Here is an 18,327-nt window from a genome sequence, read left to right on the forward strand (position 1 = left end):
CATATCTAGAACATTTTCATCATCCCAAACTGAAACTCTGTACCTATAAAGCAATAATTCATCATTTCTTCCTCCTCTCAGTACCTGATACCCTCTATTCTATTTTCTTTCTCTATAAATTAGACTATTCTAGGTACCTTTATTACTAGAGTCATATTTGTCCTTTTGTGTCTGGCTTATTTTACTTAGCATAATGTCTTCAAGGTTCAGTCATATTGTAGCATGTGTCAGAATTTTGGTCCTTTTCAAAGCTAATATTATTCCATTTTATGTATATACCACCTTTTATTTATTCATTCATTCACCAATGGGCACTTGGGGTGCTTCCACCTTTTGGCTGTTACAAATAATGCTGCTATAAACATGAGTGTACAATATGTTTGAGTGCCTGTTTTCAATTTTTTGGAGTATATACACAGAAGTGGAATTGCTGGATCATATAGTATTTCTTTTTTTTTAAATTGAAGTATAGTTGATTTACAGTGTTGTGTTAGTTTCAGGTGTACAGCACAGTGATTCAATTATATATATAGACATATGCATATGTATATTCTTTTTCAGATTCTATTCCCTTATAGGTTATTATAAAATATTGGACATAGTTCCCTGTGCTATAAAGTATGTCCTTGTTGGTTATCTATTTTATATACAGTAGTGTGTATGTTGATCCCAAATTCCTAATTTATCCCTCCCTCCTTTCCCCTTTGGTAACCATAAGTTTGTTTTCTACATCTGCGGGTCTATTTCTGTTTTGTAAATAAGTTCATTTGCATCTTTTTTTTTATTTTTAGATTCCACATATAAGCAATATCATATGATATTTGTCTTTCCCTGTCTGGCTTACTTCACTTAGTATGATAATTTCTAGGCCATCCATGTTGCTGCAAATGGCATTATTTCATTCTTTTTTTAATGGCTGAGTGATATTTCATTGTATACATATACCACATCTTCTTTATCCATTCATCTGTTGATGGACATTTTAGGTTGCTTCCATGTCTTGGCTATTGTAAATAGTACTGCAAAGCACATTGGGGTGTATGTATCTTTTCGAATTATGGTTTTCTCCAGATATATGCCCAGGAGTGGGATTGCAGGATCATATGGTAACTCGATTTTTAGTTTTTTAAGGAACCTCCATACTGTTCTCCATAGTGGCTGTAACAATTTACATTCTCACCAACAGTGTAGGAGGGGTCCTTTTTCTCCATACTTTCTCCAGCATTTATTATTTTTAGACTTTTTTTTTAAATGGATGACTACAACAAAAGCAACAATGATTGCAATTACCAAACACAAAACACACTCATACTATGTCATAATATTGACATTCAGTCCAGTAATCCTCCACTGTAACAGCTCCTTTACTTTGCAGTGAAAATTGATTTGTGTATTTTTTGCCTCTGAGTCCTTGTGGGATTTTTTTTTTATTCAAACAGAAAGTCACAAAAATTATAATCATCCTCATCAGTTCACTCAGTCCCACATAATTTTTTTTTTCATCTTGATCTTTTGTTAGCACTTTTATGAGTTCATCGGTTTTCCATTAGAGTTCTGAAAATGCTTATTCATTCAGTTCAGCAGTATAGTCAGTTACCAGAAACCTGTACTTGTCAGAGTCTTTTCCATGAATTTCTTGAAGATGAAACCCTTTTATAGGAACACATTTGCAAAAGCATCAGAGAACACCCAGAACTGTCTGTAAACGACAAAAGACTTAAAAATGACCATGGTTAAAGATTTGATGAAAGTTCATAACAATGCAATTGACAAGGAAATTTAGTTATTTCTGAGATATACATTTTAAAGTAATAACTAGAATTATGACTTATAACATTATACCAGAACATGTAAGATTTTTAGAAATTTCATGTAATGTCTGAAACATTTATATTAACATATTTCCATACAAATAACCAAAAGAAAGTTTAGTATTAGTTGTTTTGTTTGTTTGTTTGTTTTTTTATACTGCAGGTTCTTATTAGTCATCAATTTTATACACATCAGTATATACATGTCAATCCCAATCACCCAATACAGCACACCACCATCCCCACCCCACCGCGGTTTTCCCCCCTTGGTGTCCACACGTCTGTTCTCTACATCTGTGTCTCAACTTCTGCCCTGCAAACTGGCTCATCCTTACCACTTTCCTAGGTTCCACATACATGCATTAATATATGATATTTGTTTTTCTCTTTCTGACTTACTTCACTCTGTAGGACAGACTCTAGATCCGTCCACGTCTCAACAGATGACTCAATTTCGTTCCTTTTTATGGCTGAGTAATATTCCATTGTATATATGTACCACATCTTCTTTACCCATTCGTCTGTCGATGGGCATTTAGGTTGCTTCCATGTCCTGGCTATTGTAAATAGTGCTGCAATGAACATTGGGGTGCATGTGTCTTTTTGGATTATGGTTTTCTCTGGGTATATGCCCAGTAGTGGGATTGCTGGATCATATGGTAATTCTATTTTTAGTTTTTTAAGGAACCTCCATATTGTTCTCCATATTGGCTGTATCAATTTACATTCCCACCAACAGTGCAAGAGGGTTCCCTTTATTCCGCACCCTCTCCAGCATTTGTTGTTTGTAGATTTTCTGATGATGGCCATTCTAACTGGTGTGAGGTGATATCTCATTGTAGTTTTGATTTGCAATTCTCTAATAATTAGTGATGTTGAGCAGCTTTTCATGTGCTTCTTGGCCATCTGTATGTCTTCTTTGGAGAAATGTCTATTTAGGTCTTCTGCCCATTTTTGGATTGGGTTGTTTGTTTCTTTAATATTGAGCTGCATGAGCTGTTTATATATTTTGGAGATTAATCCTTTGTCTGTTGATTCATTTGCAAATATTTTCTCCCATTCTGAGGGTTGTCTTTTCGTCTTATTTATGGTTTCCCTTGCTTTGCAAAAGCTTTGAAGTTTCATTAGGTCCCATTTGTTTATTTTTGTTTTTATTTCCATTACTCTAGGAGGTGGATCAAAAAGATCTTGATGTGATTTATGTCAAAGAGTGTTCTTCCTATGTTTTCCTCTAGAGTTTTATAGTGTCTGGTCTTACATTTAGGTCTCAAAACCATTTTGAGTTTATTTTTGTGTATAGTGTTAGGGAGTGTTCTAACTTCATTCTTTTACATGTAGCTGTCCAGTTTTCCCAGCACCACTTATTGAAGAGACTTTCTTTTCTCCATTGTATATCTTTGCCTCCTTTGTCATAGATTAGTTGACCATAGGTGCATGGGTTTATCTCTGGGCTTTCTATCTTGTTCCATTGATCTATGTTTCTGTTTTTGTGCCAGTACCATATCATCTTGATTACTGTAGCTTTGTAGTATAGTCTGAAGTCAGGGAGTCTGATTCCTCCAGCTGCTTTTTTTTCCCTCAAGACTGCTTTGGCTATTCGGGCTCTTTTTTGTCTCCAATACAAATTTAAAATGATTTGTTCTTTTTGTGTAGTATCTTTGTCTGGTTTTGGTATCAGGGTGATGGTGGCCTCATAAAATGAGTTTGGGAGTATTCCTTCCTCTGCAATATTTTGGAAGAGTTTGAGAAGGATGGGTGTTAGCTCTTCTCTAAATGTTTGATAGAATTTACCTGTGAAGCCATCTGGTCCTGGAGTTTTGTTTGTTGGAAGATTTTTAATCACAGTTTCAATTTCATTACTTGTGATTGGTCTGTTCATATTTTCTGTTTCTTCCTGGTTCAGTCTTGGAAGGTTATACCCTTCCAAGAATTTGTCCATTTCTTCCAGGTTGTCCATTTTATTGGCATAGAGTTGCTTGTAGTAGTCTCTTAGGATGCTTTGTATTTCTGTGGTGTCTGTTGTAACTTCTCCTTTTTCATTTCTAATTTTATTGATTTGAGTCCTCTCCCTCTTTTTCTTGATGAGTCTGGCTAATGGTTTATCAATTTTGTTTATCTTCTCAAAGAACCAGCTTTTAGTTTTATTGATCTTTGCTATTGTTTTCTTTGTTTCTATTTCATTTATTTCCGCTCTGATCTTTATGATTTCTTTCCTTCTGCTAACTTTGGGTTTTGTTTGTTCTTCTTTCTCTAGTTCCTTTAGGTGTAAGGTTAGATTGTTTATTTGAGATTTTTCTTGTTTCTTGAGGTAGGCTTGTATAGCTATAAACTTCCCTCTTAGAACTGCTTTCACTGCATCCCATAGGTTTTGGATCATCGTGTTTTCATTGTGATTTGTCTCTAGGTATTTTTTGATTTCCTCTTTGATTTCTTCAGTGTTCTCTTGGTTATTTAGTAACGTATTGTTTAGCCTCCATGTGTTTGTGTTTTTTCCTTTTTTTCCCCTGTAATTCATTTCTAATCTCATAGCGTTGTGGTCAGAAAAGATGCTGGATATGATTTCAATTTTCTTAAATTTACTGAGGCTTGATTTGTGACCCAAGATGTGATCTATCCTGGAGAATGTTCCGTGCGCACTTGAGAAGAAAGTGTAATCTGCTGTTTTTGGATGGAATGGCCTATAAATATCAATTAAATCTATCTGGTCTATTGTGTCATTTAAAGCTTGTGTTTCCTTATTTATTTTCATTTTGGATGATCTGTCCATTGGTGTAAGTGAGGTGTTAAAGTCCCCCACTATTATTGTGTTACTGTCGATTTCCTCTTTTATAGCTGTTAGCAGTTGCCTTATGTATTGAGGTGCTCCTATGTTGGGTGCACATATATGTATAATTGTTATATCACCTTCTTGGATTGATCCCTTGATCATTATGTAGTGTCCTTCCTTGTCTCTTGTAACATTCTTTATTTTAAAGTCTATTTTATCTGATATGAGTATAGCTACTCCAGCTTTCTTTTGATTTCCATTTGCATGGAATATCTTTTTCCATCCCCTCACTTTCAGTCTGTATGTGTCCCTAGGTCTGAAGTGGGTCTCTTGTAGACAGCATATATATGGGTCTTGTTTTTGAATCCATTCAGCAAGCCTGTGTCTTTGGGTTGGAGCATTTAATCCATTCATGTTTAAGGTAATGATCGATATGTATGTTCCTATGACCATTTTCTTAATTGTTTGGGGTTTATTTTTGTAGGTCCTTTTCTTCTCTTGTGTTTCCCACTTAGAGAAGTTCCTTTAGCATTTGTTGTAGAGCTGGTTTGGTGGTGCTGAATTCTCTTAGCTTTTGCTTGTCTGTAAAGCTTTTGATTTCTCCATCGAATCTGAATGAGATCCTTGCCGGGTAGAGTAATCTTGGTTGTAGGTTCTTCCCTTTTATCACTTTAAATATATCGTGGCACTCCCTTCTGGCTTGTAGAGTTTCTGCTGAGAAATCAGCTGTTAACCTTATGGGAGTTCCCTTGTATGTTATTTGTCGTTTTTCCCTTGCTGCTTTCAATAATTTTTCTTTGTCTTCAATTTTTGCTGATTTGATTTCTATGTGTCTTGGTGTGTTTCTCCTTGGGTTTATCCTGTATGGGACTTGCTGCGCTTCCTGGACTTGGGTGGCTCTTTCCTTTCCCATGTTAGGGAAGTTTTTGACTATAATCTCTTCAAATATTTTCTCTGGTCTTTTCTCTCTCTCTTCTCCTTCTGGGACCCCTATAATGCGAATGTTGTTGCGTTTAATGTTGTCCCAGAGGTCTCTTAGGCTGTCTTCATTTCCTTTCATTCTTTTCTCTTTATTCTGTTCCGCAGCAGTGAATTCCACCATTCTGTCTTCCAGGTCACTTATCCGTTCTTCTGCCTCAGTTATTCTGCTATTGATTCCTTCTAGTGTAGTTTTCATTTAAGTTATTGTATTGGTCATCTCTGTTTGTTTGTTCTTTAATTCTTCTAGGTCTTTGTTAAACATTTCTTGCATCTTCTCGATCTTTGCCTCCATTCTTTTTCTGAGGTCCTGGATCATCTTCACTATCATTATTCTGAATTCTTTTTCTGGAAGGTTGCCTATCTCCACTTCATTTAGTTGTTTTTCTGGGGTTTTATCTTGTTCCTTCATCTGGTATATAGCCCTCTGCCTTTTCATCTTGTCTGTCTTTCTGTGAATGTGGTTTTTGTTCCACAGGCTACAGGATTGTAGTTCATCTTGCTTCTGCTGTCTGCCCTCTGGTGGATGAGGATGTCTAAGAGGCTTGATGGGAGGGACTGGTGGTGGGTAGAGCTGACTGTTGCTCAGGTGGGCAGAGCTCAGTAAAACTTTAATCTACTTGACTGTTGATGGGTGGGACTGGGTTCCCTCCCTGTTGGTTGTTTGGCCTGAGGCAACCCAACACTGGAGCCTACCTGGTCACTTTGGTGGGGCTAATGACAGACTCTGGGAGGGCTCACGCCAAGTAGTACTTCCCAGAACTTCTGCTGCCAGTGTCCTTGTCCCCACGGTGAGCCACAGCCCCCCCCCACCTCTGCAGGAGACCCTCCAACACTAGCAGGTAGGTCTGTTTCAGTCTCCCCTGGGGTCACTGGTCCTTCCCCTGGGTCCCTATGCTCACACTACTTTGTGTGTGCCCTCCAAGAGTGGAGTCTTTGTTTCCCCCAGTCCTGTTGAAGTCCTGCAATCAATTCCCACTAGGCTTCAAAGTCTGATTCTCTAGGAATTCCTCCTCCCGTTGCCGGACCCCCAGGTTGGGAAGCCTGACGTGGGGCTCAGAACCTTCACTCCAGTGGGTGGACTTCTGTGGTATAATTGTTCGCCAGTCTGTGAGTCATCCACCCACCAGTTATGGGATTTGATTTTACTGTGATTGCGCCCCTCCTACCATCTCATTGTGGCTTCTCCTTTGTCTTTGGATGTGGGGTATCTTTTTTGGTGAGTTCCAGTGTCTTCCTGTCGATGATTGTCCAGCAGCTAGTTGTGATTCTGGTGTTCTCACAAGAGGGAGTGAGAGCATGTCCTTCTACTCTGCTATCTTGGTTCCTCCTCCTATTTTTAGACTTTTTGGTGATGGCTATTGTTACTGGAGTGAGGTAATACTTCATTGTAGTTTTGATTTCCATTTCTCTAATAATTAGCAATGTTGAGCATTTTTTCATATGCCTGTTGGTCATCTGTATGTCTTCTTTGGAGAAATGTCTATTTAGGTCTTCTGCCCATTTTTTGTTTGGATTGTTTGTTTGTTTTTTGATATTGAGCTGTATGAGTTGTTTGCATATTTTGGAAATTAATCCCTTGTCAGCTGCATCATTTGCAAATATTTTCTCCCATTCTGTAGGTTGTCTTTTTGTTTTGTTTATAGTTCCCTTTGCTGTGGAAAAGCATTTAAGTTTCATTAGGTCCCATTTGTTTATTTTCTTAAATTTATTGAGTATAGTTGATTTACAATGTCGTGTTGATTTCTACTGTATAGCTAAGTGATTCAGATATATATATATATATTATATATATATAATATATATATTATTCTTTTCCATTATGGTTTATTGCAGTGTTTATTTTGTTTTTAGTTCCATTACTCTAGGAGACAGATTCAAAAAGATATTGCTTTGATTTATGTCAAAGAGTGTTATGCCTATGTTTTCCTCTGGGAGTTTTATAATATCTGGTCTTACATTTAGGTCTTTAATTCATTTTGAGTTTATTTTTGTATATGGTGTTAGAGAATGTTCTAATTTCCTTCTTTTACATGTAATTGTCCAGTTTTCCCTGCACCACTAATTGAAGAGACTGTCTTTTCTCCATTGTATATTTTTACCTCCTTTGTCATAGATTAATTGACCATAGGTGTATGGGTTTATTTCTGGGCTTTCTATCCTGTTTCATTGATCTATATTTCTGTTTTTGTGCCAGTACCATACTATTTTGATGACCGTAGCTTTGTAGTATAGTCTGAAGTCAGGGAGCCTGATTCCTCCAGCTCCATTTTTCTTTCTCAAGATTGCTTTGGCTATTTGGGGTCTTTGTGTTTTCATACAAATTAAAAAATGTTTTGTTCTAGTTCTGTGAAAAATGCCATTGGCAATTTGTTAGGGATTGCACTGAATCTGTAGATGGCCTTAGGTAGTATAGTCATTTTAACAATATTGAAAAAGAGGAAGTAAAACTGTGACTCTTTGCAAAGTACATGAAACTGTACAGAAATCTGTTACATTGCTATACACTAACAATGAAAGATCAGAAAGAGAAATTAAGGACACAATCCCATTTACCATCATATCAAAAAGGATAAAATACCTAGGAATAAACCTACCTAAGGAGGCAAAATACCTGTACTCTGAAAGCTATAAGATACTGATGAAAGAAATTGAAGATCACACAAATAGATGGAAAGATATACCGTGTTCTTGGATTGGAAGAATCAATATTGATCATACAGTATTTCTAACAGACATATATAGAACATATCAAACAAAAAACCTGTTATATCAATTTAAAAATCAGTTTATTTGAAATATGGTCTCAAAGGAAATATTTAAGTGTTCTAAAAGGAAATTATTTTTTTTTAAAAAAGACTTAAGCTGTGAGCTGGTAGAGAACAGGAAGAAAAAGAAAAAATAAAGTATTACTAAAATGAAAGCTAGATAAAAGTTAGCAAACAATAACAGATATAGCTGAAAACACAGTTAAGGACATGGAAGACTGGTGTAAGGAAAATGATAAAAATGAAATAAAAAAGAATGAAAGATTTTAAAGTTTCTATAGGACATGATAGCTAATTTTGACAATTGAGTTCGAACATATGCATAATTTGTATACATGAAGTAATAGTATAAACAAACTTTCTTAAAATAGAGGAATGCACAAATGGCTCATTCAATGCCAATTTCTATCATATAGTACTAGGTGATGTGTCTGTAATGAGTACAGAAAGGATGCATGCGTTGCATGTATGTGTGCATATCGATGGTGGTTACTTCTGCTTTTGGAATTTGGGAGTAGGAGGGAAAATCATTTTTATTGTTTGCCCCTTCAAACTGAAAATGTAACCATTTTGTGTGTTGTTTTCATAATATTAATATTAAACAATTCAAAAATGTTAACTGTACCCCTTTTCTCTTCACAAGGGAATGAGTAATTTATTTGGGGACAAAGTTACCATTAACTGTTCCAATGTGATTTGTCCTCATAGGGAAAAATTTCATATTAGGATACATTAAAATTTATTTCAACTTCTGGGTGTGGGTTTGGAGAAATTGAACAGCAGCTGTTGAGGGAAGGCATGAAGCCCTACCTGGATCTTCTTTTCTATCTTCCCTATGGAACAAAAGCCTTAAGCCAAGAAAGGAAGGACACCAAACCCTGTGATCCTCATGCCACAGTTGAAGACCCATTGTGTCTCAGGAAATGGAACAGAAAAAAACCCCCAAAAAACCTACCCTTTGTAATAGAGGTAAGAAAACATCCTAGGCCCAAATTATAACCTGATACTGGCAGAAAAGATAGGATCAGTGAAAAGACTCATCTCCAAAATCTAGGGATAAAGCACCTACCTAAGACTGAGGATGGACTAAAATGTTCCCCTACCCCAAACTCATTCTCCTCAGTGTTGAGTAACTAGTAACAGAAATCTTATGTTAGTACAGAGGCTGAAATAGGAGAGATGCTGTCTCTGAGGTACAAGTTCAAATGGAAACTATAAACCTGAGAGTGGAACAAACGTTGGAAAAACCTCTAATCCTTAGCAGCCCCATCCTAAGCAGAAGGTAACACTAGAGGAATTTGGAGATTGCCACACTGAAGGTACACTATAACAAAACTCAAACTCAACTCAATTAAAGGCCTTGAAAAAGAAATAGGTATGCTCACTTTAAGGCATAAGTACTGTTTGACACAAGATGCCTGGTCTTCAACAAAAACATCAACAACATACCCAAAAAAGTAAGGAAAAACACACTATCAAAGACAAAGCAATCAACAAAACAAGATGCAAATATGATGAAGATATTGGAACCAAAGATAAGAAATTTAAAATAACTATGATTAACATATTAAATGCTCTAGCTCAAGAGTTAGCAAACTTTTTTTCTGTAAAGGGCCATATAGTAAATATTTTGGGCCCTGCAGGTCATATGGTCTCTGTCACAACTTTTGGATTCTGCCATTGTAGCACAAACCAGCCATAGACAACACATAAACCAAAGAGCATGGATGTGTCCTGATAAGATTTTATTTACAAAAACAGGTTGTTGGTTATAGTTTGCCAGTTCATACTATACTGGAAAAGACAGATGACATATATGAACAGATAGAGGATTTTGGCAGAGAGATAGAAATTATACAAAAGGATCAAATGAAAATACTAAAAGTGAAAAACAGGAGAGAGATTAAAAAATATCTTCAAGAGGCTTTTCAGTAGATTAGTCACAATTAAGATCTGGATGCAGATTTCATTAAGTATATTCATTGTGTGAAAATTCATTAAATTATATACATTTATGATTTGTGTAGTTTTATGTACATATATGTATATTGTGTATGTATATGTATATTTTACATGTATATGTATATATATGTATACATATGTATATATATCATTTATAAAAATTCATCTGACATTATTTCTATATTTGGCATCTGGTGATGTTGAAAATCTAAGAATAGCTCAATCACTTTCTTCCCTTGGTAAATGACTATAGTAGACACTTTGAGTCGCCTACCCATTAGCCAATCCCCTTTTACTGCTTACTTGCTGTCAGAGTCCCATCTTTGATTATAGAGCATGGAAATGCAGAAAATCACTTCCCCAGTCTCCCTTATAGCTAGAGTGTAGTAATATGGCCTTGTTGAAGTGAAGAGATGTAAGGAGAATTTTGCTGGAGTGTTCTAAGAAAGAGTTTCCTCACTAATAAAAGAGATAATTGGGCTGCCTGGATGCAGAGCAGGAGGCTGAGAGAGAGATCCTATCCACTTCCATCTGTTGCACAGGCCCCACTGTAGCTGCTGCACTATGCATGATCAGGAGAATCTGGTATACACAAGGAAGCTGGCCAAGGAGGCTGAATGATAGGATGGAATTAATGAAGAAAGTAGTTTCTATCTGTTGTATATAAAATTGTGATTGAAGCTAGAAGAGTCTCCTGGAGAATAATCAGCAGCATTAAACAGAAAGAAGAAACTAAGAAGGAGTAAAAAAACTGAAAATGATTTAGAAATATTGACAAATGGTCGAGATTGAGTTAAGGTTAATCTGTTGTTACAGTTTGGATATACCAGACAAACACCTCATTCCAGCAGCTAACACTGGCGAGTCTAAGGTTTTCTATTATAAAATGAAAAGGGACTATCACAGGTATCTGGCTGAATTTGCCACAGGAAGGAGGCTGCAAAGAACAGCCTAGTAGCTTTAAAGCTGCTAATGATATTGCAATGACAGAACTTCCACCAACACATCCCGTTTACTTAGGTCTTGCTCTCAATTTTACTGTATTTTACTATGAAATTCTTTTATTTTTATACAAATTTTAAAGATTACTTTCCATTTACAGTCATTACAAAATGTTGGCTCTATTCACCGTGTTGTATAATACATCCTTTGCCTATCTTACACTCAGTAGTTTGTACCTCCCACTCCCCCAACCCCCCCACCCCCCGCACTGGTAACCACTGGTTTGTTCTCTATATCTGTGAATATGCTTCTTTTTTTCCTACTATGAAATTCTTAATTTCCCTGAGCATGCCTGCAGGTTGGCAAAATCAACTCTCGATGCAACTGCAGAACTGGATATGCTGAGTGAAGAAAGCTATAAGGACTCTACACATCATGCAGTTGTTATGTGATAATCTGACACTATTGAATTCAGACATGCAGGGTGATGGTGAAGAGTAGAATAAAGAATTTTTGCAGGATGTGGAAGATGAAAATCAGTGAGACCTAAAAGCCAACAAGAAAAACCATCCCTAGCCACCCTATTCCTTCCCATCCCACCACGTAGGAAATTCCTCATGGTCAGTGAGAACCACCAAATCTGACTTCTACATTTGGTTTCAGAATTTAGGCTCTGCCCTGTTTTTTTTAAAAAAACAGTTTTCAAATGTTCTTAAAGGCAAGAGTGAATTTCTGTGCATTTTACTGGTTCCAGTTTTTAGGTTCTTTAAGACACTAATAGGACTACATAGAGGCTTTTTCAGCATTACTGTATCATCTCCTGCCAGATGTGGCAAGATCACCATTAGAAATGGAAATTACATTCAAAAGCGATTAGACTTCTAGGTGATGCAAACAGCTAAGAGAGAGGTTAATCACACTCTAGAGGCATAAGTGGTATCATTTTTCCTTTTTCTAGTTGTTTAAATTGAATTTTATACCGATGTTTAAAATTAATTGGGTGTTAGCTTGAGGTGGTTAAAGGTCCTTTGGAGAGTTTGTTGTAATGGTCTTACTGTAAAAAAGTGCTTCAAACTCTGCTGAAATGTTGCTGAAAAACATGATGCTGGTAACAGTCCAACAATCTATGGCTGCTCATTCTTGCCTGCTTTCACTCTCCCTCTGAAGCAGGTTAGCATCGAAGGTGGTATGGAAAAGGCTGCATGCCTGTTATATTCTTTGTTTCTTCTCCTTCCCTCTTCCTCTGGGGAAATGAGTTCCTCAGCCATTCAATCGCTTAACTTCTTTTGTTCAGTTAATTTGTACTACTGGATGTCTGACTGGATCCACAGATACAGAAAATCGGTATTGTTCTTACTGAAACACAGCATGGAATTAATATTAAACTTAAATGAAGCAAACCTTAATTTAAAATGTCAAATATTATTGCACCACCATCCTCTGTATTTCTAAAATAAAATCTCTAGTCAAATAAATAAATAAATAAGACAAATGAGGAGACAGTATCTACTCTCTATTCCTGCTTTTGGGTGTGGTTGTGTGAGGACACGATGAGGGATGATGCAATAGCTAAGTGACCATGAGAGAACAAAACTGAAGACAAAAGTCTTACTGCTGCGGATGGTCATGTGAAAGGATACAAAGGGCCACAGATCCTTGTGGATATCATTAAGCCACTGTACCAACTGTGAAACAGCCTCTTTCAGATTTCTTGTAATGTGCGGGAAATAAAAACAAAAACAAATGAAAAACCAACAAGAATTGAAACACCTATTTTTAAAACCACTTTAAACTATATATTCCTTTACTTGCAGCCAAAAATATCTTAATGCTACAGCAAGTAACCTTCTTATATCTGGGTAGGTGTAATATTCCTTCTCCATCTCAAAAGTTATATAACGAGGAATATCTGGATTTTTTTGCCATTATAAATTTGTTTTGATAGTGAAGCCTTTTGCTTTGCAGAATCAGGACTTTTGTCATTTCTGGAACATTTTCTTCTTTTAGACTTGTGAATATTTTTTTTGTTATTGCTATATATGTTTTCTTTCATCAGTCATATCAATTATCTAGAGTCTTGAATCCCCATTTTATGAATATCCTTTTTTTTTCTTAATGGGTTTTCTTCTTTGTCCCTTAATGCATTATCTGTTATGTACTTGCTCTTGTCTTCCATTCTAGTAGCTTAGTTTTTACTACTAAAAAAATAGGCAATTTTCTACTTTAATTGCATTTTAACATTACTATTATATTTCCTCAATTTGTTTCCCTGGCCAACATAATACTCTCAGTTGTCCATTCAGTTTGAAAAATGGAGTTTTTTTCATACTTTCTTCTGCTTATATCCTAACAAATTATATTGGCCTCTCTGTAGTTGATTCTTAGTATATTCTTTTAATTTCATTCAAAATGTTTTATATCTGGATGATATTTCTCAGAGTTGTGTTATGCGATTGAGATATTGTCTTAATTTCAATGATACTTTAATCTTTCTTACCCTTTTTAAGCTCCCTTTGGGAAGGAGAGATATTATGAACCTGTACTTAAAACCAGTTTCTTTCTTGAAATGTATCCTACTCTCTACTTTGGTTATTTTACAGTCATAATTAGTCTTTTGTCCATAAACAAAGTGACGTTTTCTTGGCTACCACCTTAGAATCTTACTTTTACAAACCATCTTTACTTTAGCTTACACTAAGTAGTTCTAAGAAGGAGAACTAAAGGTGTAAAATATAACAGAATATGAATTATTTAGTCTCAATATATTTTTCTTGTGAAACTTTCCTAATTTTTACATGACTTTGAAATTGATAGTTTTACAATTTCACATGAGAGTAGGAGCTTATATTCTTGTCCATGTATACTTTCTGTGTCTTTGTTTACACCATTTAATGGTTTATGGGGTGATGTTTAGTAAACCAGTGTAATTGAAACATAACTAAAAAATATGTTGTCCACACAGTTACCTTGTAAGACCATACACATACTCTAGCATTATTGACATTGCTGCAAATCTGGGTGGATTTTAATTTTGGGAGCTGCTGTCAGAGCCAGTTGATGTATCACACAAGAAAATAACTTTCATTATCTTATAATTACACTTCAATTCAGATCTTAAAGAGTAATATGAGATTTGTTTTCTAACCTCTTTTTCTAGACTTGACTTTTGAATGCAATTTACACCTTTATGTTTTGTGTTCCTACTTGTGCTAGCATTTTCTCCTCTGCCATCTAGGGCAGTGTTTTTAAGATAAGTTCTTTAATCATAAGAACAAACAATGCCATGTACTATGCTATGGAAATTAATGTAAATCACAAATATAAATTTTTAACGTTAAAAAATTTTATTTCTGCATTAATGGTGTCTTATGTAGCATCATAAGTGTGTTCCTTGCACAGTTAGAGAGTAGTGTGCTTTTTAGTTCCAGCTGAAAAATACCAAAGAGGGTTTGCATCAAGGGAGAAATTTTCACATTAGTGTCACATATTGTAGGATTTTATGTTTTGTTTGAATTATACTTGGAGGTCCAAGCCAACAAGCCAAAATACTGAGTTTCTCACTGTGGTTAATTTCAACTTTTCTTCCTTCCTTTCTTCTTCCTTTCCTCCCTCCTTCTTCTCTATCTCTCCCTCCCTCCCTCCCTTCCTATTTCCCTTCCTTCCTTTCTTGTTACTTTCTTTAAGATATCAGTACATTCATTGTAGGTATTTCTTAAAAATAACAGGTGGTTATAAATTAATCTTCTGTTTAGAAGATATGAAGAAAAAAACTTATGTACACTTTTGGATTGCAAGAGTGATAGGGCATAGTAGAAAATTTGTGTACATATTGTGATTAAGAATAGGAAGATAACTATTAAGGTGACTGTGATAACCCAGTTAGGTTCGACTTCAAAGCTAGTGGTGGAAGCATAGGTAAACAAGTAAAATGGGGATGATTTGCTGACAAAATCATAAGACTAATTCCTGAGAGGGACAATCAATAGTTTAAATTAGAACATTCAGTCAAATGTGGTTAAGCTGTGCTTGAACTTGGCTGTCAGTGGAGTCCTAGGGAATCAGATCTGGTGTGTAAGGTTACAGAAACAAGAGCCTTCAGAAAGTGGTGATTGACAATTTCAGATTTATTGTAGTAGGATATGGCTGTAGGTGGTATATTCAATTTTGAGCAAGAACCTTGAAGATGGAGGAAATATAGAGAAAGGTAATTGGCAACATGTAGAAAGTTTTTCAAGGCCCCAAACATGCTCTAGTATCTAGTATTTAGGGTCCAAACAAGGCTTCAGTTCCAATGAACAAATGAATAATCAGAAACCAAGACTTGTTCAGTAGCACAAATTGGACACATATGGTTTAAAAGGAAAGTTTAGGGATATTAGATATTTGACTTACAGCAGCAGGACTAATTCAAAATATCACTCAGTGATAGAGATATTTCTCCTTATGTACAGTTTGTCTTGGTCAGGGTTGATTCCAGATCCTGCAGGATGAAGATATAAGTGCCTACAAATGAGCAATACTAAGAGAGGATTATAAGATACGTGAGTTCCTGGAGATTAAGAACCCTCTGCTTTTTTACCCTGTATATCTTACAATTTTATCACAGCCATTAGTAGGTGGTTATTGAATTGAAAAATATCTGGCTTCACACAGAGCATTACTTGATGAGTTTTAATGCGATAATATTTTCTATGTAATACATTTTTACAAGGTTGACTAGAGGCCAAATTGTAGAGGAAGTAAAGTTTTTATTGAGAGCTTTTTCATCCTGAGATAGCCTACCTATCTCTGGATGCCTGGGGACTCTCAAGGCAGATCCCCTCTTTGAAACAGAGGCAAATTGAGTTTTTGAGTCAACTGATTACTGAATTCTGTTTTCAAAGTTTATTTCAAGAAAAATGGTGAAGTATGTCAAGTTGGTCCTCTGTTCACCCCATCTCTTCATCCCATCTGTTGGTATTCTCAAGCAGTCCTCTGCTGGCCCTTCTCTCTTCCTCTACTTCCCTTACATTTTACTAGACTAAGACATCACTTTAGAGCTCTCTCTGCAATTTTTTCACCCATTCCATTATCATCAATATCTCAGGACACTTGCTTCCTGGACAGTGACATCAAATTAACAATTAAATCCCTACAGTATGGTTACTAATATATTTCTCCTCCAGTGTAAGGGAATACCTAATCCAGTCAAAATATTCTTAAGAACCTTCTGAGCTTTCAAAAGCCTAGCTTATAGGCAGCTACCTATCCTACAAGATTGGTCCTTAGAGTGTACTCAAAGAGAACTCAAAAATATCAAGAAAACGCATCTGCTAATGTTTTGAATATAAATATAAATAGTTGGAGCTAAAAAAACTAGTGAATAGTTTATTGCAGGTCTATAAATAAAAGCATCAGCTCCTCAGTTGAAGAAAAAAGAATTTCTTTCATTTTGACATTTATGAAAAATGAATGACTTCTATATATGTTGATATATTTTTATAGTCTACCTTCTGCCATCCACTGTTGTCTAATTGGACTACTGTCACTAATGCTATTATTATTGGCTCTATTATCATTGGCTCTTGTCTTATTACACTCTCTGATTAGGAATCAAGCCAAAATAAAAATACTAGTAATAATAGCAGCCTATATTAGTACAGTGCTTTAAAATTTGTCGATACCTATCCTCATGTATAACTTCATTTTCTTTTCAAAACATCCCTGCCAGTTAGGGGAAATGGGTATGATCCATACTTTATAGATGAAGGAACTGAAGCATGGAAGCTGTGACTTGTGTATAATCACACAGTTCATCAGTGGCAAAGATGGGTTGAATGCTTTTTATATTTCTTTTGTACACCTTGCTGTTTCTACTACAAACAAGTAAAACTAGAAGGAAAATCGTGAAAGAATTATTAATTTTCATTTTTCTTTCCATTTAAAATACTAGCAGTCATCATAATAATACCAATAATTAGTATTTTGGGGCTGTTCTCATGTATACAAAATTAAGGATATATTAAACACCTACTTTTTATCCAACATGGTTTGTAGGTTCATGAAGGTTAATATTCTGGTTAACTGGTGACCAGAAAGAGTTAATCAGTTCTTCCTAAAAGCCTTGGTTACTTTCACAGTCATTAGGGATGTGAACAATAGATAATTATCCAATAATAGGGTAATTGGATATTTCTTTAAACTAGTTCTAATTGTCACAACAAAAGTTCTACCTATACTTTTATTATACTGAAAATAACAGCTAATATTATTGAGCTGTTATATTATGGAGTATTTTACTTTAAAAATACTTCAATATACACAGTGTGATATAAATGTGTACAAATTATGACTTCATTGTAAGCGCAGTTAATTAGCACTTGAGGTACCTTAAGTTGGAATCAACAAAACAAAAATAGTTATTTAGCATTTTCAATATTTTTATCAAAATCTACACCAGAGAGTTTGTAATTAGAATAAGAGATATTAGAAATATGTTTCATTAGTGGTGTTCAAGAGAGAAGGCTGGTTGGAAAGGTAATACAGGTCTCACTATCCTTATGAGAACCATGTAGAAGAATCTGGCAAGCCCAGCAACCTATAATCCTCTGTGTAGAGCTCGATACCTAGAACCCCACTGATCTGGTATCCCTCTACTTCACAGAGGACTCTACCACATTACAAGACTACCATATTGGTTATTCCTGCTGTAGAAATATCATAGCATCTGCCCAAAGTAAATATTGCTGCAAAGTGTCAGTCTGTGTGTCTCAGTCAGAGTGGCAATTAACCTGAGCTACATGCAATTATGAATGTTTTGTGCTTATAAATATTTGTACACATGACAGAATTTGGTCAAAAACCTGTCTTCAATGAAGCATACCATCTGGTAGTGAGGTTTTGGGGTAGGAAATGTACAGCTTCTGCCAACTTCTAACTACCAAGGGCTCCTTTTATTTATCAAAAGGACCTGACAATTGCCAAATGGTGAAATTGCCATAGGACTTTTGCAAAAGGCTGCTTATGATGTACCAGGCACTCTGTGAAGTATATGAATTCATTTCTCTTATTTATTCTTTATAGCAATTCTATGATTTTTATTTTGATTGTCCTCATTTTT

At 35.5% G+C, this 18,327-nt stretch overlaps 1 pseudogene; it reads left to right on the forward strand.

Annotated features, from left to right (window-relative positions):
* The first annotated feature begins 10,850 nt into the window (after positions 1 to 10,850).
* LOC133082119 (14-3-3 protein epsilon-like) lies at positions 10,851 to 11,771 on the forward strand (annotated as a pseudogene).
* Positions 11,772 to 18,327: the final 6,556 nt, after the last annotated feature.

This window comes from Eubalaena glacialis, chromosome X (genome assembly GCF_028564815.1).
Source record: "Eubalaena glacialis isolate mEubGla1 chromosome X, mEubGla1.1.hap2.+ XY, whole genome shotgun sequence".
Lineage (NCBI taxonomy): Eukaryota > Metazoa > Chordata > Mammalia > Artiodactyla > Balaenidae > Eubalaena > Eubalaena glacialis.